This window comes from Pongo abelii, chromosome 20 (genome assembly GCF_028885655.2).
Source record: "Pongo abelii isolate AG06213 chromosome 20, NHGRI_mPonAbe1-v2.0_pri, whole genome shotgun sequence".
Classification (NCBI taxonomy): Eukaryota; Metazoa; Chordata; class Mammalia; order Primates; family Hominidae; genus Pongo; species Pongo abelii.
Window position 1 is genome coordinate 36,817,067 of NC_072005.2, and position 23,355 is coordinate 36,840,421.

At 46.0% G+C, this 23,355-nt stretch overlaps 1 long non-coding RNA gene across 1 annotated transcript in view; it reads left to right on the forward strand.

Moving 5' to 3' along the window:
* Positions 1-23,355, forward strand: part of LOC129052048 (uncharacterized) — a 34,637-nt gene that overhangs the window by 10,336 nt on the left and 946 nt on the right. The window contains exon 2 of the long non-coding RNA XR_008516768.2: positions 17,997-18,059. This is a non-coding gene — a long non-coding RNA (uncharacterized LOC129052048). The remainder of the gene's footprint in view (positions 1-17,996; positions 18,060-23,355) is intronic.

The following is a 23,355-nucleotide window of genomic DNA, read 5'->3' on the forward strand; positions in this document are numbered from 1 at the left end:
CTCTACTAAAAATATGAAAATTAGCTGGTCGTGGTAATACATGCCTGAGGTTCCAGCTACGCAGGAGACTGAGGCATGAGAATTGCTTGAACTCAGGAGGCAGAGGTTGCAGTGAGCAGAGATCGCACCACTGCATGCCAGCCTGAAGGCCTGCAGGACAGCGCAAGACTCTATCTCAGAAAAAAAAAAAAAAAAAAGCAGTGGCACACTCAAGGAGCCCACCCAGGTACGTGGATACTGGCTTCTGGCCTGCAGGTGGTGGTGAGGCAGTGCAAGTGTGACAGCTGCTGACAATGAGATACTACCTGCTTTTGCAGAACACACAGATCTATAGGCCAGTGTTAGCCGTGGGCCGGTGCTCACCTGGCGTTTGTTGTGGTGCTGGCCCAGCTGTCTGCATTGTTGGGGATGTTAGAGTGGCCCCTTCTGGGTGGAAAGTCGAGGTCCGGGAGGTCTCTAGGTAGCTGTCCTCTGTCTGATAAAGGATCCTTGGGGCTCTCTGTCTGGCCACTCAGGAAACCATGGGCCATTGCAGCTACTAGCTCAGCCGTGATGGGGAGCCCCGCAGATCGGGCTTGAGTCCTTCCACTTACTCTTCTCTTTCTCTGCTTCATCTGTTACCACTCCCTGCTGGCGTCCTCTCCTACCTGCAGCCCCTCCCATGCATCTAGCTGGAGGTCTGGCCACACCAACAGCTGACCTGGTTCCCTAGACTTTCCAGCCCGTGTCTTGGACATGCAGTTCCCACCCTCTGCTTCTCTGCAAATTCATCGTCTTCCTTCTGAGACTCCTGTCCCTCAGATCTCCTGCAGAGACCTCATCTTGCCATCTGATGACTCTGGGATGCACCTGCCCCCTCAGCCTGTGGATTCCTAGAGGGCAGCACCTAGTCTGTGTCAACTGCCCCCTCAAGCCCAGATGCTGTGAACAGGAGTCAGCGTTGGCTGTGTACCTGGCTGCCTCTCTGCCCCCCTGCCCTCAACTACCTCGTCCCACTCTGCCCTGGGGGTGGCTTCAGATGAGTGAAGCTCAGCTCCGGACACACTGAACAGATTGCTGTTCCCCAACTGTGTCAGATCCGTTGCTGCCCTTTGCACATTCATTGGCTCTAATAATTACTGCAGGTCCTCACACATTTGTTGTTCAGGTCTCAGTTCACATGTTACCTCTTTAGAGAACTTCCCTGACTACCCACTGTAAGGTTCCACTCCCTCCGTCTGAAATGATCTGATGTGTTTTCTTAGTAATGCACGCTCTGCCTCCACTCTAGAGCATGAGGACAAAAATCCTGCTTATCCTGTTCCCCCTCTACCCCCAGGTTGCTGGCACAGGGCCTGGCCCATAGGAAGTATCTACATGTATTGAATGAATGAATGAATGAATGAATGAATGAATATATAAACCAATCAATGAAAAAACAAACCAATCCTACCAAAAGCCTCAAGACAGACACGGGTAGGAGGACTGGGTAGGCATTACTGTCTCCAGTAACAGATGAGGCACTAGAGTCAAAGAGGGCTCACCAGCGAGAGTGACAGCCTGGAGCCAGCAACACTGCTGTTTTTCCCCTGGGCTCCTTCTCTGACCCACCTCTACCCACCAGTGAACCTCCGCTGGACATCTGGAAAGGGCATCTTCTCCAGCCCTGACATCACTTTGGTCAGGACTGTGCTGGCCTCACTTTCTGATTCATAATTCAGCACCAGCAGCTCACTGCTCCAGTCAGGGGTGAAGCCTCCCATTCATTCAAGATGTTTCAGAACGTCTGCTACATCACCCCAGAGGCAGCACAGGGCTTGGTACAAAGGTGGATGCATCACAGGCCCTGCAATCCCCGGTTTTGATTTCTATACATATATCCTGCCTATTAGAGTACCAGAATTTATCAAGCAGAGACCAGGTCATTATTTCAGAATTTCTTTCTATTTCCCCCTTTCCCTAAAATCTGAGGGTGGGGTGCTTCTGGAAAAACAATGCGGGATTATAGGTAGACTTTTCTATAAAATAAACATGATGGCATGAAAATACTAAAGGAACCAAGATGACATCTTCAGAATGATTATTTTTAGAAAATAATTCATTCAAGAATTCATAAATAGCCCTAGTGTGATAGAGTGTTTGGGGGTGTTTTTTGTTTGTGTTTTGGGGGGCAGTTATTATAAATTGTCTTTTATTTTAAAAAATAGTATCAAATACTATAATTAGATAGAAATTTTTACAGTTTTATTGAAATATAATGGATACACAAAAAACAGCACATTTAAAAAATTTTTTACTTTAAGTTCTGGGATACACGTGCTGAACGTGCAGGTTTGTTACATGGGTATACACATGTGCCATGGTGGTTTGCTGCACCTATCGACCCATCATCTAGGTTTTAAGCCCCGCATGCATTAGGAAATTGTCCTAATGCTCTCCCTCCCCTTTCCCTCAACCTCCCGACAGGCCCCTGTGTGTGATGTTCTCCTCTCTGTGTCCGTGTTTAATGTGTACAATTTGATGAGTTTCAAATATGCAAACACCTGTGATACCATCCCCAAAATCAAGGTAGTAGGTACACTTAACACCTCCCGGAGTTGCCATGATGCTTTTTTCTTTATGGTAAGAACTCTTTGCTTGTTTGTTTGTTTTGAGACAGGATCTCGCTCTGTTGCCCAGGTTGGAGCACAGTGGCATGATCTCAACTCACTGCAGCCTCTGTCTCCCTAAACTCAAGCCATCCTCCCACCCCAGCTTCCTGATTAGCTGGGACTAGAGGCATGAGCCCCCATGCCCAGCTATTTATTTTTTTTTTTTTGTAGTTTTTGTAGAGACGGTGTCTCACCAAGTTGCCCAAGCTGGTCTCAAACTCCTGGGGTCAAATGATTCACCCGCCCTGGCCTCCCACAGTGCTGGGATTACAACTTAAGCCACTGTGCCTGACCTGTGATAAGAATCCTTGACATGAGATCCACCCTCTTAACAAATTTTGAGTGAACAACATTGTTAACCGTAGGCACTATGTTGTACAGCAAATCTCCATAATGTACTCATCTAGCATAACCAAAATTTTATACCCACTGATTTTTTTAAATATGGTGAATAGACAACTATTTTCTCCTTACTCCAAATCCAGAGCTTCTAAGTTGGGGTTCTTAACCTTGGGATTGAACCTGACCTGCAATCTGTGCTGGGATCCACAAAAATGTTTTTTTGTTTGTTTGTTTGTTTTTGTTTTTTTGTTTTGTTTTGTTTTGTTTTTGTTTTGAGACAGAGTCTCACTCTATGGCCCAGGCTGGAGTATGGTGGCACGATCTCAGCTCACTGCAACCTCTGCCTCTCGGGTTCAAGTGATTCTCCCGCCTCAGCTTCCAGAATAGCTGGGATTCTAGGCACGCATCACCATTCCAGGCTAATTTTTGTATTTTTAGTACAGACAGGGTTTCACCATGTTGGCCAGGCTGGTCTCGAATTCCTGACCTCAAGTGATCTGCCTGCCTAGGCCTCCCAAAGTGCTGGGATTACAAGTGAGAGCCACCGTGCCCTGTCCGAAAAATGCTCTTTCTATTGCTGCTGGAGGGGTAATAATACTGCTTTCCAAAGAGCTCTACAGTTTGTAACAAGTCCCCTCCTGGCTGTGGCATGAGAGGTACTTCCTGAGGGAGGGAGAATGCATGTGATGAGCAGATCACACTACAGTGTGTGACTTGCTCACTGATTCCAGCATTTGGTTTGGGCTAAACTGTGTTCTTTCCATTATCCTGGTTTAAAAATATAGTTTTTATTTCATTTTTTTAAAAATCGGGATTTTATACATACCTGGAAAATTAGGAAGTGGGGCCACACTGGGCCTATAGTTCTCCAACCAGAGCTGAGCCATGCTCTCCCCAGCAGATGGGCTCCTAGATCCTGCCTGCTCTGGTCCTCACCTGGCCTGCTTTGCTCTTTAGGCCTCTTTGTCTGTGACCCTGATTTATAAGAACCATGCTTCCCAACCTTCCCCCCTAAATACCCTAGAGCACAGATCACCCCTCCACAGTCAAGCAGCTCTGGGAATAGTCAAGGTTCCTGCATAAGCACATTATTTTGAAGGCTTAGGTTTCATCTTGAAAAAAATGTGTTTTCCATTTTATTATGTAACAGGGCTATGTATATTTTAATTAAAATTTATATGTTTTTCTTCCCAATGTATGGACTAAAAGTGTCCCTCCAGGAAGATGTGCCAGGCTGTTCCGAGGCTCTGAGTGTTCCAAAGGTGTTAGCTCAGGGTGCCTTCTCTCCAGTTTGAAAAATACAGGCTCTCCCAGTATTGTTGCTCATCATGTCTTTAGTTCTTTTTTGAAATCTTCCAAGTTCTCAACTTTTGGGCACTTTTTATAATCAGAAATTAAATGCCCTTAATTTGGGGGAGTTGATCTGGCCCTCAGAGCTACAAGCCCCTTTGGGCTGGCCCCAGTGCTTGTGTGGGGAAGGGGCCAGGCCCCACGTCCACATGCGGCCTGGCTGGCTGGTGCCTGGAGCTCCTGGGCATCACACACTCAGCTTGCATAGCACTGCCCTCGGAAACTTTTGCGGGTTATGGCTTATGAAGGGTTCTGGAGAGTTCAGACGCAAATCGATAGCATGCATTACAAGAGAGCGTGAGCTAACAAAGGTGCTGGTGGGCCATGCATCTTAAAACAGCTTCTTGGGGACTTTAATTGTCAGGATGTTCAGGAGAAGAATATGACCTTCCGGGGCATTTTCCAGAATAGAACAGTCTATATATTAAAAGGCAACAAATGATTCATAACTGGTTAGCGGCGGGGCCTATGGGTCCATGTTTCCCATGTGAATTTTTTTTTCTGCATTGCAAACTCTTACATTAAATTGTGATAAATGAAGAGTGGGGGCTACTCATACAAATCAATGACTCTAGTGTGTGTGTCATTAGCCTGAGAGATGCAGGCAGCGGTCAGTCCCATAAATCATGTGATGATCTGCTGTCTGCAACACGATGCAAGCAAGCAGGCACATTAGGGAGGTTAAGGAATGAAATTAATCTGTGCATTTTCCTCTCCCCCTGCCTCCTTCCCCATCACCTGGTCATACGGAAAGAATTAAAATCACATGATCCGAACTAAACCAGCTCCAGAACAGTAAATTGGTTAAGTTTGATTTCACCTTTCAACTCCAAGTTAATTATGTATTAGGGGATTAATTTATTCACAGGCACTGGGAAGGGAAATGGAGAATGGGAGAAACCTGCCAGGGCCTCTCACCCAGGTGCCAAAGTTATTAATTGCTCTGGCTGTGCCACAGGCTACCTGGACACACCCTGGGTTGGGGGGCTATGGGATCGGCCATGGATATGGCGGGGTCTGTCCTGCTCTGAGGATCAGCCAGCTTGGGTTGCAGAAGAGGCCCCAGTCTATGCTCCACAGGGATGCTTGTGATGCTTGCTTGCTGGAGTATCTTGGAAGCCTACACTAGAAGGAGCCTTTCCCCAGGGTGTGTAGCCAGATTACACTTCAGATGGTAACTGATACCTCTTCCAAGGCCACTCACCTTGCCTGGAACTCCTCCAGTGAGAGGCAGCTCTCCATTTGCAAAATTACCCATTTTACACATGCAACTCTGATTTGCACAACTCAAGGGTCCTACTCCACCCCCTTGGGATCATATGGAATACCAGGACTACGTCTCCCCCGCACACATGATGCCCTCTGTTCACCCGAGGACGGGGAGCATGTTCTCCTCAAACGTCCTCCAGGTTGCCTCTCCAATGGCAGCCTTTGCAGGCCTCTTGCCATTGTGGTCCTCCTGGGAGGTCAGTCTTGATCTCTCTTCTGTGGTGCGGTCCCAGCCAGGTAAGAACAGCTGCAGGTGCAGCAGTACCCAGTGGGGCTCCTGGAGATGAGACCTGGAGCAGATAGGGGAGCTCCTTTCTCAGTGCCGCTACCTGGTGGTGATTGGGCATCAGATCCAGCAGGAAACCCCAGGAAACTCCTGCTTATTTAAGGGTCATGTCTGACCACACCAGAAACAGCCTCTCAAAAGAGTCCAAACGCTAGCATCGTCTGCATGGAGCCATGCAAGAGAAATTGTTAGGCATATTTGTCCATTTGTTGTTAAGACACAAGGATGCTGAATGGATTTGACACAGACCCTTTGCTTATAAAAACTTACAACAACCAACATGAATGGTAGCATTAATGCTCTGTGTGTGAACAGCACTTCACAATGTTCTGAACATGTTCCCATGTGTATGGGATACTGTTTAATCTTCCCAGCAGTCCATGAGTTGTGTCCAATGATTCCCATTTGACTCCCTAAGGAAATGGAGGCTCTGAGAGTTTAAAAGACTTGGCTGAGTTCACATGCCTGGGAAATGGCTCAGCTACCATAAGATTCAGTTGCAGGAAGGATGGGACCATCTAGGGTCTTTCTTCCTATCAAATCTACAGACGGAAAGTTCTTAGAGTCCAAGCACCCATGACCATCTCTAGAGGCTCTATGCAGCTTCCAGATCTGTGTGCTGTGCTCCAATAGGGTTACAAAAACAAGTTGAGCTAACATCTAAAAATTAAAAGCTTTCATAGAAAGAAGGGATTTTGGCTTCTCTTGAAAACTTGGAATCTGGCCATTGGGATGACATTTCACTGTGGTGATACTGGGTTCATGATGAGTGATGGCTCCACTCAAAGGGGTCTGAGCTCTCACAGGCTCAAGAGACACATTTTGGCCAGTACACACACTGAGACACTGACCCCCCAAATCCTCACTCTGCTCAATGACCTAATGGCCCTCCTCTAACCCTCCCATAACCCAGTCTTACTGCTGCCCTCACCTCCTGGGGCATCTCTGTCCTGCCTATACACTTTCTCTCTCTGTCCAAGCCCTTCTTGGCTTCAAGTCAAGCTCTGGTCATTTCACTAGCTCCTCTGCCAGCCTTCTCCTTCCTAAGCTCCAAAAGGATTTTTCAGCTGGTTGATGCAGGTGAGCACACCAGAGCCAGATGCACCCTGGAGACATCTAAATCTAACCTTCTTGTCTGTAGTAATGAAATTAAGGTGAGACAGGTTGCCTGACCTTCTATGTCACCAACCCCATTCCCAGACCCTCTCCTGGCCCTAAGAAGCCACCCTGATCATGTTGCTATCTGAATGTTCACCTTACTTGCTCTTTTGGGGAAAAAATACCAAAAACATAGAGAAAAGGGAAATATCAAAATCCGCAACATTCAGAATTAACCAAAAATCAAAATATGCCATATTTGTTGCAGAAGTTTAAAAAAAATCAAAGAATTCGGAGTCCCATCCAGGAAGCTGGCTTCATTATACTCTTAAGTTCTCCACACATCTCTTCCTGATCCCCTTCCATTCTCTTCTTCCAGAAGGAAGCATTATTGTGACTTTTCCTCCAAATCCTTCTAATCTATGTTTATATACACACACACACACATGCACACACGTTTGTAAATTACATATGTTTTTTGGTTACATGCATGTGTTTAGATCTACATATATCATTTCTGCTTTTTTCCATCACCATTGCATTTTTTAGGTTGTTATGATTTGGCTGTGTCCCCCGACTCCAAATCTTATCTTGAATTGCAGTTCCCATAATCCCCACATGTCATGGGTGAGACCTGGTGGGAGGTAATTGAATCATGGGGGTGGGTTTTTCCTGTCCTATTCTCATGATAGTAAGTCTCACGAGATCTGATGGGACTTCCCCTGCACAGGCTCTCTTGCCTGCCACCATGTAAGATGTGCCTTTGCTTCTCCTTCACCTTCCACCATGATTGTGAGGCCTCCCCAGCCATGTGGAACTGTTAGGCCATTAAACCTCTTTCCTTTAAAAATTACCCAGCTTCAGGTATGTCTTTATTGGCAGCATGAAAACGAACTAATACAGAGGTCGACTCCCACCCTCACCTGTAAATCCAGCCTGGCCAAATCCCATCCTCTGAGGGATATAGGATTTTGTTTCCCAGATCCCCTTTATAATTACTTAATTAATATTTTTTAAACAGAGTCTCACTCTGTTGCCCAGGCTGGAGTGCAATGACATGATCTCGGCTCACTGTAACCTCCACCTCCCAGATTCAAGCGATTCTTCTGCCTCAGCCTCCCGAGGACCTGGGACTACAGGCATGCACAACCACGCCCAGCTAATCTTTGTATTTTTAGTAGAGGCAGGCTGGTCTCAAACTCCTGACCTCGTGATCCACCCGCCTTGGCCTCCCAAAGTTCTGGGATTACAGGCATGAGCCACCGTGCCCGGCCCCCTGATCCCTTTTCCATGGGCATGTGCATTGTGGATTTTTTACTATCACCAATGAAGCTGGAACAAAACTCTGCATCTTTTCTGGGGTTTGCTAATGAGATCTGCCTAGAGTTTTATTTACTCTCTAAATGTGTCATGGGTCCGTCTCCCCAGTGGGACTGAGACCTTCTGGGGGACCCTAGGGACCACATGTGAAGATACCCAGCACAGCCCCCAGTTGGTCCCTCAGTATTTTCCCTGGCATGTGTGGTCGCATCTCTCCCTTAGCTCTCCACTGAGGCTGCACGTGCTGGTCACACAGCCCTCCAGCTGGCTATGTCCCCACATGTAAGCCCCAGGGAGCCCCAGCCCACGGCCTGTGCGTCTCAGGCCCATTAAACCTCTCACTTTGTATTTCCTAATTCCTTTAAGAAATCCCAAACCTGTCTCCTTGGATAGAAATAAAATAAATGTAATATCTATTGCTATCGCTTAAACACAAATTATAGTATTTTTTATTAAATACTCTCTTGTCAAATGCTTGACATTCCTCATAATAGATAAAAAAAACAACTAAAACTAGTTATTTTCTGTTACCTTAGAGGCTTGCAACGTAGTTTGTATTGTATTTACTTGTTATGTTCTGCTTGTCGCATTTCATTATAAGCATGTGAATTATTTTCCCTATTAAATTAAAAGGCAATATCCCCGCCCCCAGCTACCCTTGAGCTTGTATAAAAGGTGAAGATCTGGAGCTATGGGCTCTGGGAAGCCACCTGGTGATCAGGGTTACAGATCCTCTGCCAGCTCACAGTCCTCCTCTGGCATAGGCTGGCCCAGCCCCCATGCTTGGTAATGGGGTCAGGGGAACCACCCCAATAAACTGTGTGGTGGGGAAAGGCTACATGTATCATTCCTCTGGCCTTACACGCTTTTCTACCCACTGTTTCTTATCGTCATCATAGCATCCCTATAAGGTAGCAGGTTGGGACTACTGTACCCATTTTACAGATGAGGCAACAATCCTGAAAGGAGCTTTTGAGTTATGGTCAGGCTTAGGGCTAGAGGCCTGCAGCTTCCACGGCTTCCACCAGCACTGTTGCTACACATATGTGCCAACTGGAGGTTACCGTGCACCAGGGGCTTGGGGAATCTTTTCATGTGCAGTGCCTTCTTTGATCCTAACAGTAGTTCCTTGAGGTAGAAGTACTGTTATCTCTCTTTTATAGTGTTTATGAAGCTGCAGCTCATGGAGGACAAAGAAGTGCCTCTGGTTGTATAAGTTTCACATGCAAGAGCAGAGGTTGGAGCCACATCTGTCTGACTTTAGAGCTCAGTTCAGAAGCAGTGAGAAGAAACATCTTCAGTTCTTTGGGGTCACCATCTCTTTTAAGAATGGGATGAAATCTGTGCCCCAACCCCCTTCCCTCAGGGAGTGCCTATTTCCCACATCACTGGCATTTTACCTATCATTTTATGAGCTGCTGGGACTAGCTGGAGCTCATGTCTGGACCCACACAAGTCCTGTGATCCAGGTCAGAAACTCCCTCATGAGAGCTTGGAATCAGATGCTTTTGTTGTGTACACAGCCTAAATCAATTGCAACCTCACCAAATGCTCTGTCTCCTGCCCTGCCTTTCCTTCATAAGCTCTTTCTGGCAGCTGAGATTTTCCAGACTCAGAATTTGAAATGGGTTCCAGTGGAACTTGGGAGAGTGGAGTTTCTTACAGTGCTGGGATTTGACCTGTTCTTCTCTGAGCCCATGGGGACTTGGAGAGTAATGAGCCTGTGCACCCCTGTCAGATCCTCCCGCTCTCTCAGTGCTACCCTCCCTCCCGTCATGGCACTTCTTTGAAAGAGGAGTTGATACCTGAGTAGTAATTCATGGTGCAGATGCACCGCGTTTTCCTTACCCACTCCTCCTTTGAGGAGCAGTTAGGTTGGGTCCATATCTTTGCCATCGTGAATTGCGCTGCAATCAACATACACCTGCAGGTGTCTTATTTATATAACGGTTGCTTTTCCTTTCAGTAGACACCCAGTATGGAATGGCTGGATCAAATGGTAACTCTACTTTTAGTTCTTTGAGAAATTTCCATACTGTTTTTCCATAGAAGCTGTGCTAGTTTAATTCCCATCAGCAGTGCCTGAACGATTCCTTTTCACCACATCCACCCACACATCTTTTTTTTTTTTTTCCTTTTAAAACATGGCCATTCTGACTAGGGTAAAGTGGTATCTCATTATGGTTCTAACTTGCATTTCCCTGATGACTAGCAATGTTGAACATGTTTTCATCTTTGTTGCCATTTGTATGTCATCTTTTGAGAAATGTCTACTCATGTCGTTCACTCACTTCATAATGGGATTATTTGTTTTTCTCTTGCTGATTTGTTTGAACTCCTTGTGGATTCTAGATATTAATCCTTTGTTGGGTGTACAGTTCCTTCAGATCACCTGCAAGCCTGGCAGGTTCTCCAGCCAAGAGCCCGGACAGGCTTGGTACCTGGCAGAAAGTCATGAAAGCTCAGTTTTCACATCTGTAAAATGCAGAACCCTTTCCGGGTACTTCCATGTCAATGAGAGAACTCTGACTCCTTTATTTCTAAGGACCATATACCTTACTATTTCTCCTCTCCCTACACATTTAGACAGTGGGCCTCTGATTTGAACTGTTCTTGCTGCTTAATCTTACAGAGAACATTCTCAGGATTCCCGCTATCTTGATGTGTCTCTCTGCACCAGCCACTCCATCACCTGAAAGCTTTGTAGTAACACAGCAGCTCTCAGCTGAGGCTCACTTCTCTAACACAAGTGCTTCCCAGCATGCACTGATAACACTCGGCCACGCAGGGAGAGAGGAGCTGATAAGGCCACATGCACATCAGAAAATGATGCCTTTTAAATGCAACAGCCACCTTACTCTGGAGCTAAATCACAGCACTGAAAAATATCTACAGGTACCTATGGAGGAGGAAGATAAAAGAAAAAATACCTTTTTTTGGATGGAAAATAAGAAGCCAAGAAGAATAAGGTTTTCATGTGTGGACTATGTGAAGGTCCCACGATTGCCATCAAGACCACCATTATGGAAGCATCTTCTTCACTGGCCAATGGACATCAGTGCAAGGACGGTTGTGCGTGGAAAAGAGGAGGCAGAAGGGCGGGAGGGACCTGGTCAGCCTTCAGAGTGAGCAGACTCTAAACTTGACTTCTGCCTGGCCCATCGGATCATACTGCTCATGCAGTCCGTTTGGGTTTTGTTTCCTTTGGGGACCTCTTTCACTCCCACAAATATCCTACAACCCTTGAGTAGTAATTCAAACTCATCAGAGATTAAAATAGTCAGAACTGGTTATGGTAAAAGGGAGCTGAAACAGTGAGAAAGGGAGGAGAAGGGAAGAAAGATTAAGGCAGACAAGGGAACCTGTGGAGAGAGTGAGAGCTAGAGACAGAAGGAGAGAAGAGGCAGGGCCATGGAAACAGACACACCATCTCTCCAAGTCCTTCTCAAAGATACTGGAAGAGTTCTGGAAGCCGAACAGGTATGGAACACGGCAAGCAGTGGAATGGATAGCTTAGCCTGTTTTCTGGATTTTTAGGGCCCCAGGTCACACACCCTGGAATTTCTCATGTTGTCCTTTTTATCTTTATTACCCATCCCAGGCCTAGATTTTCAGCCTGCAAAGGCACTCTTGCTTTCATCAAAACCAGAATTCCCACTGTGTTTTTGTCAAGCATCTTTGCCTTCCTCCTGGGATTCTCATCTGCCTTTTGTTTCAATTCCATATCTGTCTACCCTGTCTTCTTCTTCTTCTTTTTTTTTTTTTGTCTCACTCTGTCACATAGGCCAGAGTGCAGTGGTGTGATTTCAGCTCACTGCAACCTCCGCTTCCTGGGTTCAAACAATCCTCGTGCCTCAGCTTCCCAAGTAGCTGGGATTATAGGCATGCACCACCATGCCCAGCTAATTTTTTTATTTTTGGTAGAGATGGGGTTTCACCATGTTGGTCAGGCTGGTCTCCAACTCCTGGCCTCAAGTGATCCACCTCCCTCGGCCTCCCAAACTGCTGGGATTACAGGTGTGAGCCACTGCACCCAACCAGCTCTGTCTTCTTCTTTAGGTCAGAATTGTCTTGATGCCTTCCCAGACCACAGCTGGTCGGCTGCTTCTTCCACCACTTTGACGGAACTCAACTCAGTCCATCGTCTCCAGCCCATACAAGGAACCCCAGTTGGCCAGCAAGGTCTCCCTGACAGGGGAAGGGTTTCTCTAAGCTCAGAGGGGTTGACAAAGTGGAAACCGCCCACTCTGGAGGTGGCCTCTTCTCCCCAAGGCCAGCACAGAATTCTCCTGGGCGGTGGCATTCTCTTAGAGAGCATCTTGATGCAGATGAAGGGTGCTATATAAATCAATGGATCATAAGTCTGTTGGACAGCACTTATATAGGTAAATGCATGTATGTTATTCACTCAGTGAACCTTCTTAAAAAAGATAATATGCTCAATATCTCACCGTGCTGACATATTTCAACTCAATTGATAATGGGTCAGGATTGAGCAAAGCTTACAGAGTGAATTACCTTTTAGCCATCCCTTCCAGTTTAGGGTTGCAGTCACCAACAAAATCAATGTCGAAGGATTCTTGTTGTCTCAGGCAATACCAACAGTGACTCCTAATGAAATAAACCATTGAAGCCTTTTAATCAGACCACCTGCCTAAAAGGAGGAAGCCATCCAGAGGAGGCTGGGGCTCTAGGGACCTATTTTCCCCTTACCGGTCAACGCATGAGTGATTCTTTAATTGTAGTAATGATGTGCTTACCCTGGACCCAGACACTCGGGCAGCAAGAGGCAGCAATTCTCTGGGGCAGAGGGTTGGCGTGACCTCAGCTGGAGCTGCACAGGTCCCCGAGCAGGGCTGCATCACCAGGGGCCGTGCAAATGCCTCCAGGTTAGGGGCCTATTTGACTCCCAGACATGTGATAAATCTCTATTGAAAGAAAGCCCTGCAATAAATGAGCCCTGCTCTACATCTGAATTCTAGGGTCACTGTTAAAAAATAGGAGCTGGCTGCAAATGTGTGACTGTCAATGGGCTTCTGCCTCTACCCCTTGCTCTTCCCTCCTCCCCGACCTGCAAATTTCTGAAAAATTAGCTAACATCACCGTAAATATATTTAAGTATTAGGAAGCTGAAGGGAGTCCAAAAACACCAGAATTGACCTAGAAGCTCTCTGCAAGGCTCTCTTTTGTGTCCACTGATTCACTCTGAGGCACATTTATGGTTTCCTTCTTCTTTATGGATCATCGCTGGATTTTCTTTGGAAATTCATCTTTCCCTCATGCTCCTGTCTGAGTGTGCTCTTCTCTTAGCTCCGTGGTGGACCTAGGATTCAGGTCCATATTAGTCTGTTTTGCATTGCTATAAAGGAATATCTGAGGCTGGGTAATTTACAAAGAAAAAAGGTTTATTCGGCTCATGGTTCTGCAGGCTGTACAAGCATGGCACCATGAATTTTTTATGGAGAGGCCTCTAGAAGCTTTTACTCATGGCAGAAGGTGGAAGGGGCAGGCATGTCACATGGCAAGAGGGAGCAAGAGACATGCTCGGCTCTTTTAAACAACCAGCTCCCACGTGAACTAATAGAGTGAGGACTCACTCTTTACCATGGTGAGCTCACCAAGCCATTGATGAGGGATCCACGCCCATGACCCAGACATCTGCCATCAGGCCCCACTTCCAACACTGGGGATCACATTTCAGCATGAGATGAAGAGGGGACAAAACATTCCAATGATATCAAGGTCTAACTTGGTCAGTAGTTGATTCCCTAATGAATCTCATCCTGTCAACCAGAGTGTCAACTCAGGACTTCTAATGGGGTGACTAACAGAGAAAGGCCTGGTTCTCTCTTTCCGATCAGACATGGACCTGTGGAGTGTGTTTCTGGTTGGTCATTAGCTGGTGAAAAGCCCATCTGAAAATGTGACCCACACCAAGGAAGTTGAGATAAGAGGCTAAGGCAGTGATTCCAAGCCTCAGGATTCCTACCTGAAGTTCTGACCCCCAAGCAAGATCTTGGATTATTTGGTTTGTGAGCCAAGAAGTTCCCTCTTCACTCTGGCCACTTAGGCTTGGTTTTCTCTCCCTCTTTGTCCTCTTCCTCCCTCCTCCTCCTCCTCCCTCCTCCTCCTTCTCTTTCTCCTTCATCTCTTCTTCTTCTTCCTCCTCCCTCCTCCTACTTCTGTTTCTCCTTCATCTCTTCTTCTCCTTCTCCTTCTCCTTCTTCTTCCTCCTCCTCCTTCTCCTCCTTCTTCTTCCTCTTCTTCTTCTTCTCTTTCTTTTTCTCCTACTTTTCCTCTCTCTCTCTCTCTGTTGTCACAGGCAATCAAAGAATCCTAATGGATTTCACCCACCTACGAGGAAAAACCCATGAGCATTGGGAAATAAGGCTTCTTTCCAACTGAGGAAGAAGCCCTTCCTGGGAATCCACTGAGGAAGGGCTCCCGTGCTCCTGTGACCACAGCACCAATCCATGAGGCTACTGGTTTTGAGTACTAACCAATAAATTTACAAAAAGCCTTTTAAAAAGCCCTAGGAAAGAATTTAGGGCACAGATGGGAAGGGAACTGCCTTTCTTGGAAAACAAATTAAAATAAAAGCCACTATCTGTGTAGCTGGTCATACTCAGAGGCACATGATCCCTTGAAGTCCCATTTTTCTGATTGATGATGATGGCTACAGAGAGGAGCTCCTGCTGTGGATAACTTTGTTGAATCCCCAGGGTGTCTAGAATGGCCAAGAATGAGTCTCTCAGCAGCCAGCACCCCTTAACACTCCCCGTGAAAGATCTTTCGGGTCCCTAGAAAAGATCCGTTCATACTCTGGATAGCTGGATCAGTGGAGATGACAAATAAGGTAATCAGGCATGCCAGTAAGTTGGAAGAAACCAAAGTCAAATCAACAGCGTATGAGTTCTCCTTTCCCTTGGGTCTATGTAGAAGCTTCCTAGATGTCGGAGCACCCAGACCCCAATAACTTCCTCTCACCCCCAGCCCTCTTTTGGGGCCAGTGCCATGGGACCAGTTAGTGCAATGGAGGTCCAGCATTCCGCAGGATCCTTGAGTAGGAAGCTGGTGGAGCACCCACCGCCCTTTGTCTACCACGGTGATGAGTGGTTGTTGACACGGCTAAACAAAGGTATTATTAGTAGATTACATCTGAGAGGCTGGACTCGTGCAGAAACAGGGCAACAAGAGCCCTGGGCCCTGCTCAGCCCCCAATTAGTCCACAAAAGCCTAAACCACCAGGTCAGGGATAAAAGTGAATAAATGTTTCTAAATTCTTATCTTAAACACACTTAAGCTTGAAGCTATTTAACTGGGGCTTTAAAAGCATGTGAGCTTCCTGGAGCCCAGCTACCTGCCTCATTCTCTTGCTCTTATTTTTGCTTTTATCCTTTTAGTCTTGAAGAAGCCTAATTAGAAGCTTGAACAGGGCTCTCTCTCCCTGCCCTTAAATCAGTAATTGGCTTCAGTGCAGAGACTGTCAGGAAATTAACACATCACAACATGACAGCTGTTAATTTTTTCTCCTTATTTGTCATATGAATCACCGCTGATTTGCCGGAGTGCATAACAAATTAGTGGGCTGTAATCAGCGGCCTCTCTTCTGTGAGCTGCACCTTCCCTTTTTTTTCCCTTTTTCCCCCCTCTCTCTCTTTTTCTCTCTCCCCCTACAGTCCATTACTTCACTGCCTCAGCAGAGATGACTGTTCCTAGGTGTGTCATTGTCAATAAATCAGAATAAGCAAATGCTAAAAGCGCAAGAAGCTCTTTAAACTTTGATGAAGGCTTTTAGTTACATTTTTAAACTTACACTCATAACTTGAATCTTTTTTTTTAAAATTGTCACTCCCTGGTAGTGATAGACTGTCAGGTTTCCAGTCATTTCCTCATCCAACGTGCCAGGGAAGGTGGAACTCCAAGTGTCATTTGCACAAGTTCTGGCTGACGGAGGAGGTGGAAGAGGTGTTAAGGAAGGCAGGGGAAGGGAGAGATATCAGAGATTCCAACAGGGTCAGACCAAGGCACTTTCCCTTTTGAGTGAGAGATTTAGGGGAGGCCAGGTATGGTGGCTCACGCCAGTAATCCCAGCAATTTGGAGGCCGAGGTGGGTGGATCACTTGAGGTCAGGAACTCGAGACCAGCCTGACCAACATAGTGAAACCCCATCTCTATAAAAAAACACAAAAATTAGCCGGGCATGGTGGCATGCACCTGTTGTAGTGCCAGCTACTTAGGGAGGCTGAGGTGGGAGAATCACTTGAACCTGGGGGCAAAGGTTGCAGTGAGTCAAGATTGCGCCACTGCACTCCAGTCTGGGCAACAGAGTGAGACCCTGTCTCACAAAAAAAAAAAAAAAAAAGAGCGAGATTTAAGGGAGAGAGAAAAACAGGAGGAAGAACGGGAGGTGAACACACAGGGTGGGAGGAAGAGATATGGATTCTAGAATCTCATCCTCCTCAACCTTTCCAACTTGATTTATTGTCCACTATATCTGGGTCATTTGAGGAGTGTGGGCCTTTGTTTGAATGCCTTGGTAGGGACAGCCAGGACTACCAAACAGAGTCATGGGTTCTCAGACTTTATTCCTCATTCAGCCTGGCAGAAGACCTATTGGTGGGCCTTAAATTCAATACTTATCGCCTCCTGAAAGGAGGGAGCATAGGAAGGATGGTAGCACTGGAAGGCTTCACCATGTGGGTTTCCGTCCTAGACCCTAAGATTTGCCAAACAAATCTGTGTTCTCTGCATCCATACTATGGATGCAGAAGGGGAAGGCACTTCTTCCTTCTTCCTTCTCAGCCTGGACCTATTGTACTGACAAGCCCATGTCTTTCTAACCTGGGGCCAGTAGGGAGTTGGTGGTGGCTTCACATTGGGGCACCACCTCTCAGGGACCTATCAGCATGTTCTCTTGGCTATTACAGACTGATGTTAAACCTAGGGGTGAGAGTATTTCAGGGGTGAATTTCTTTTTTCCTTTCATTTACTACCCATCCATGCATCCACGCATGCACCCATCCACCAATTCATCCATTCATTAAATCACCAATTTGTCCATCAACCCATATATCCATTCATCCACCCACCTATCTATCCATCCATCCATCTACCCATCCACCCATCTATCCACTCATTCATCCATCTATTTACTCATCCATCCATCCACCCATCCATCCATCCATCCATCCATCCATCCATCCATCCATCCATCTCCATCCATTATCAGTGTACTTTGCATGCAGCAGCATGGCATGAGCCCAGTGCATGAACAGGAGGTCAGAGGAAGAGTGTGGGAAATGCTATCTATCTCAAGATAAGCCCCTCTCAAGGTACTCCAGGGTGTCCCCATGGTGGACATGGAGGAGGGTGAAAAAGCCTTGCATTCTTAAGCATAGCCATAAGCAGGTGGGTTATTCTATGTATCCATATTTGTCTTAAGTCACCCTTTTCCCAAGAGTTACACTAATGACTTTCTTGCACTGAATTCTAATTTGGCTACTTGAGAGTTGAGTTTAGTTCAGTTTATCGAGTACGTTGGCAGGACTATTATGCACTAGATACTAGTTTAGGAGAAAAAAATTCAATAAATTAGGGTCTATGCCCTTGAAAACTATACAGGTTTTAGAGAAGCTGTCATAATTTTAAAACTATGTTTTGTTTGTTTGTTTGTTTGTTTTTCAATTCTCAACACCCAGGACGTGGAATGTATGCCCTGCAGACTGGTCTTTTTCCTGAGAGCTGAGATGTCCTGTCCTAAGGTACCCAAAACAGTCTTCTAAACATCAACCATTTTAATAGATAGAGCCATGAGGTCTTGCTCATGTGAAAGCCACTGAAATCTTTTGGAAATATAATAATTGTCTTTTTTTTGCTTGTGATAATTTATGAATGTTCAATGTATTCAAATACAGTTTAATATGCTGCATCTTATAAAAATCACTGCTGAGAAGGTTTCTCTCTAATGTCATTTTTGTAAGCTCCAAGAAAGGGTTTTTGAGCAAAATACCAATTTTACAATTACTCCATTGAATCCTAATTTAAGAAAAGAATCATTTATTCATTATGTGAGGTGGAATGAATTTTCCAGGAGAGACTAAGATTGACAGTAATGAAGTAGGAGCTTTGCAGAAGAAGAGGTAGTGGGAGTTTTGAAATTCTGGGACCAGCGCCAGGCCCACCATAGGTACGGACACCTGGCTGGTTTTGAGGGCCCCCACAGGAGTGGGGCATATCAGGTTAGATGCCTCTAAAGACAATAGGGATGGATTCAATAAGTGTTTCCAACACTTGGTAGAATCCAGTGGACCAATGAATCCTGCTACCTGCTGGCTGGCCCTTGAGGGCAAGGGCGCTCTTCCTCCACCCACTAGTATCTCTCCAGCACAAGATGACTTCACTGTCCTCCCATTCCTGCTGTCTTCGACCTGTAGTCATCTTCTATTCCTGTGTTATACAGAGCTTGCTTTTCTCTGAGCACATCCTTTGTACTCCTCTCCCTTCTAAATTGCTGTATGGAAGCCATGTTTTTTGATAAACAAACCTCCTTAAATACACCTTCAACGTCCATGCTACAGTGAATGCTGTGGTCTTGGTGATACACTTTAGGAAGAAACTTTCCCTGCACCCCTCGAGGGTGGCATGTCAGGATCAGGAGTTTATGTCTTCTTTGTATCCCAAGCCTTTTGAAAACTATTTCTACTTCTGCCTCTGCACCTTTTAGATTAGCACCATCTGGCTTTGCTACCCTCTACTCCTTGTGATCCCCAGTATTTACCAATCTCCTGGGCACTTTTGCCATTCACCGGGAATCATGAGAACTGGGTCAACATCCTCCTCTACCACCAAATATTGTCATTATGAAGAGTGAACTCAGCTTTAACAAGGATGATCTGTAGCCTATCACTGTTGTGTTACAGATGACTGATCCACTTGTCCATCTCAGTGACCTTACCCTACTTTAGCCAGCCAGCCAGGTGCTGGACCATCTGTGCCCCTAGGTGCACCATACCTTCTCCCCAAAACTACAACTCTCTCAAATCTTGAATGCTAGAACCATCTCATTCTTAGGTCCAATGTCTTATCCTAGCTCTCTTAAAGATTTCCTCATTTTTGTACATTCACTTCTATTTTTCTGAGACTTCTGGGTCTTGGATGCTGATATGGTTTGTATTCCCACCCAAATTTTGACCTGTCGTCCCAAGATGTCAAGGGAGGGACCTGGAGGGAGGTAATTGGATCATGTGGGAGGTTTCTCACATGCTGTTCTCATGATAGTGAGGGAGCTCTCACAAGATCTGATGGTTTTATAAGGGGCTCTTCCCCCCTTCACTTGCTTGCTCTCTGTCTTGCTGCTTTGTAAAGAAGGTGCCTTGCTTCCCCTTCACCTTCTGCCATGATTGTAAGTTTCCTGAGGCCTCCCCAGCCATATGGAACTGTGAGTCGATTAAGCCTCTTGTATTAGTCTGTTCTCATGCTGCTATAAGGACATACCCGAGACTGGGAAATTTATAAAGGAAAGAGGTTTAATTGACTCACAGTTCTGCAGGGCTTGGGGGGCCTCCGGAAACTTACAATAATGGCAGAAGGGGAAGCAAACATGTCCTTCCTCACATGGTGGCAGCAAGGAGAAGTGCAGAGTGAAGAGAGTGAAGATGGTTATAAAACCATCAGATCTCATGAGAACTCACTCACTATCATAAGAACAGCATGGAGGTAACTGCCCCCATGATTCAATTACCTCCCATTGGATCCCTCTCATGACACGTGGGGATTATGGGAACTACAGTTCAAGGTGAGATTTGGGTAGAAACACAGCCAAACCCTATCACCTCTTTCCTTTATAAATTACCCAGTCTTGAGTATTTCTTTATAGCAGTGTGAAAACAAACTAATACAGATGCCAATACTATTTTCCTTCTGAGCCGTGCCTTCTCCCTTTGTTTCTCCATCTCATCTCCGTGGTCTTTTGTTTCAACCATTCTCATGCCACTGAGTCTCCTCTATGACACTCCTCCTTTGCTTGTTTATGCCTCACCCAGGCAAATTCTTATTCCTGAAGCAATCTCTTCATTCCCCGCCTCTATTTTCACTCTGAGTTGGCAAGGACTACTGGAGAAACATCAAGCAAACTTTGCAAAGTTTGCAAACTGGAGGCACCACAAACACAAGTTCTTTAGGTGCTGATGAGTCTTCTGCACTGATGACCACTCCTGCAAGGTTTCTCTCCAGGACAGTAAATCCTCTGAGTGGTTATTCCAAAACTCCTCAATGGTTTTCCAGTCTCTTACTGCCACCTCCCTCCCTCACCCTTCTCCTTCTCTCCCCTCTTGGTGGGAAACTTGTCCCCATGTTGAAAGTAGGTCTCCTACCCCCACCTCCCTCCCTCATCCTCCTCCTTCTCTCCCCTCTCGCAGCAGAAAGCCCATACCCTAGTGTTGGAGGTAGGGCCTCTCAATTTCCCTCTGCTCCAGTCTTCCCATTCCTGCCCCCTGAGCATCATGGCTGGGTCGATTTATTCATATATATATATATATATATATATATATATATATATATATACACACACACACACACACACACACACACACACACATATTACCCAGGCTGGAGTGCAGTGGCGTGGTCTCAGCTCACTGCAAAGTCTACCTCCTGGGTTCAAGCGATTGTCCTACCTCAGCCACCCAAGTAGCTGGGATTACAGAAATGCACCACCACACCCAGTTGATTTTTGTATTTTTAGTGGAAACGAAGTTTCACCGTGTTGCCCAGGCTGGTCTTGAACTCCTATCCTCAGATGATCCACTCATCTGGGCCTCCCAAAGTGCTGGGATTACAGGTGTGAGCCACTGTGCCCAGCTATCTTCTAGATTTTATCATCTCCCACTTTTTCTCTCTCTTTGCTTATTCCTTCCAACAATTAAGCATACTTAAACATCTCCCACCTTTATGAAGAAAGATATCTCCTACAGCCCTAAGGACCTTTTTGTCCTCACAACCAGCAAGTTTCTAAAGAGTTATCATCTCTTGCTGGACCCACTTCTCATAGCTCCATTCCCTCTTTAACATACTACTGTTTGACATTGGAGCCCTCCATCTCTCACCAAGATTGCTTAAATGCTTGCAGACAGATAACACTTTTCAATTTTTAGCTAACCTGTTTTATTTTTCTGCAAACATGAGGGCATAACTACCTCTTGAAAATTTGACTTACGAGACACCACAGCCTCTCTGGGTTCTTTCTTTGCTACCTTTCTGGCCATTCCTTTTTGGGCTCCTTCGGAGACTTACTTCTCATGATCTCCTCTCTCTTTCTCTCCCTCTCTCTCCCTCTCTCTTTCTCTCTCTCTCTCTCCCTCTCTCTTTCTCTCTCTCTCTCTCTCCATACAATATGTCATTTCCTTGGGGTTTTATTGTATTTTTTCTCTTTACCCTGCATACTCTGTAGGCAAGCTTGGCCTCTCCTTTTGGGCTTCTAATATGACTTTAAGCCTAAGCTTTCTGGGCATCTACTCTTGGATATCTCATGAGTATCTCCAAAGCGAACCTGCCATCTCTCTCCCCATCTTCAATGGACTTCTGTTATTTTCTAGGGATGAATGACAAGAGGTCATCCTGGGTTTCTTCCTCTCCAATACAGCCACTGTCTAATCAATCACCGAATTATATTGATTCCCCCATCTGTCCATTCTTGCCGTTCCCACTGCCATGACCCTGATCCACCACCACTACTTTCTGTCATTTGATTAATACAACGGCTTCCATCTTGCCAGCCTTCACTATACCCAACATATTCCACACTGCAGCCAGCATCCTTTTTCTCAATGCAATTTTATTTATTTATTTTGAAATAGAGTATTGGTCTGTTGCCCAGGCTGGAGTGCAGTAGTGCAATCATGGCTCACTGCAGGCTTGACCTCCTAAGCTCAAGCAATTCTCCCACCTCAGCCTTCTGAGTAGCTAGGACTACAGGTGTGCCCCACCATACCTAGATAATTTTTTAAATTTTTTGTAAAGACAGGGTCTTGCTATGTTGCCCAGGCTGGTCTTGAATTCCTGGGCTCAAGCGAAATTTGACCTCGTCGCTTGCACACTGAGACACTGCTGCAGACTGTCCTCATCCTTGACACGGTTTACAAAGACCTTTATGATGAGACATCAGCCTAGGGTGGGTCCTCATTTGCCCACCCACATCACAGGTTCTAATCCAGAAACACTGAATTCATTCAGTTTCCTGAAGTTCTGATTTTTCTCTCCTCTCTAGGCCTTTGTCCATGGTATTTTCTCTACCTAGAACACCGCTGTCTACCCATTTACTCCTCAGGTTTAAGCTTCACTGTTGCTTCCTCTGTGTAGCCCTCCCTAATGTCTGTCCCCACCTCCCAATCTCCCAACCCAGAGATTGGGGCCTGGGTTTCTGTTATTAGCATCACAGCCGGATGTGGCAGCTCACATCACGTGGCCTTGATGATATGTCTGTGCCACATCAGGCCCCACTCCGAGAAGACAGTACTCTGTGTCGGGGTAGAAGCTCCATTGTGTTCATTGCTGGAGCCCTGCCAAGCACCACGCCTTGCCCAAATAGTTTCCCTGGAGGTGTCAGTCGAGTTGGTCAGATGCCTTAGTCATCAGTATCCACAGGGACAGACCTGAAGGTGCCTTTTCATATCCTTGCCTGCAAGTCAGTCTGTGTCTTAGACTCTAAAGTTTGGAATTAAATTTATTATCTAAATATCTTTTGGATTTTATCTAATTTTCTAAGACAGCTGGGTCAATGAAAGTATTTCTATATCCCCAGATAAAAACTTACAAGCACTTAGATTCTGCACGAATCTAAGTAGCTGATGATTTCAATCTCCTAGCAGATGCTTGGCCCTGCAATAGGCCCAGCTGGGCTGTGCTGTAGGGCTACTGCCCCTCTCACATGTTGGAACCCACCCCTGGTATTCTGGAGAAGCCCTCTCAGATAGAATTATTTTCAGTTCAGCAGTTCCCGAAACCCTAGAGCCTGTAGAGGGAAAAACAGAAATGATTTCCAGTCCAGGGCAAAGTGAGGCT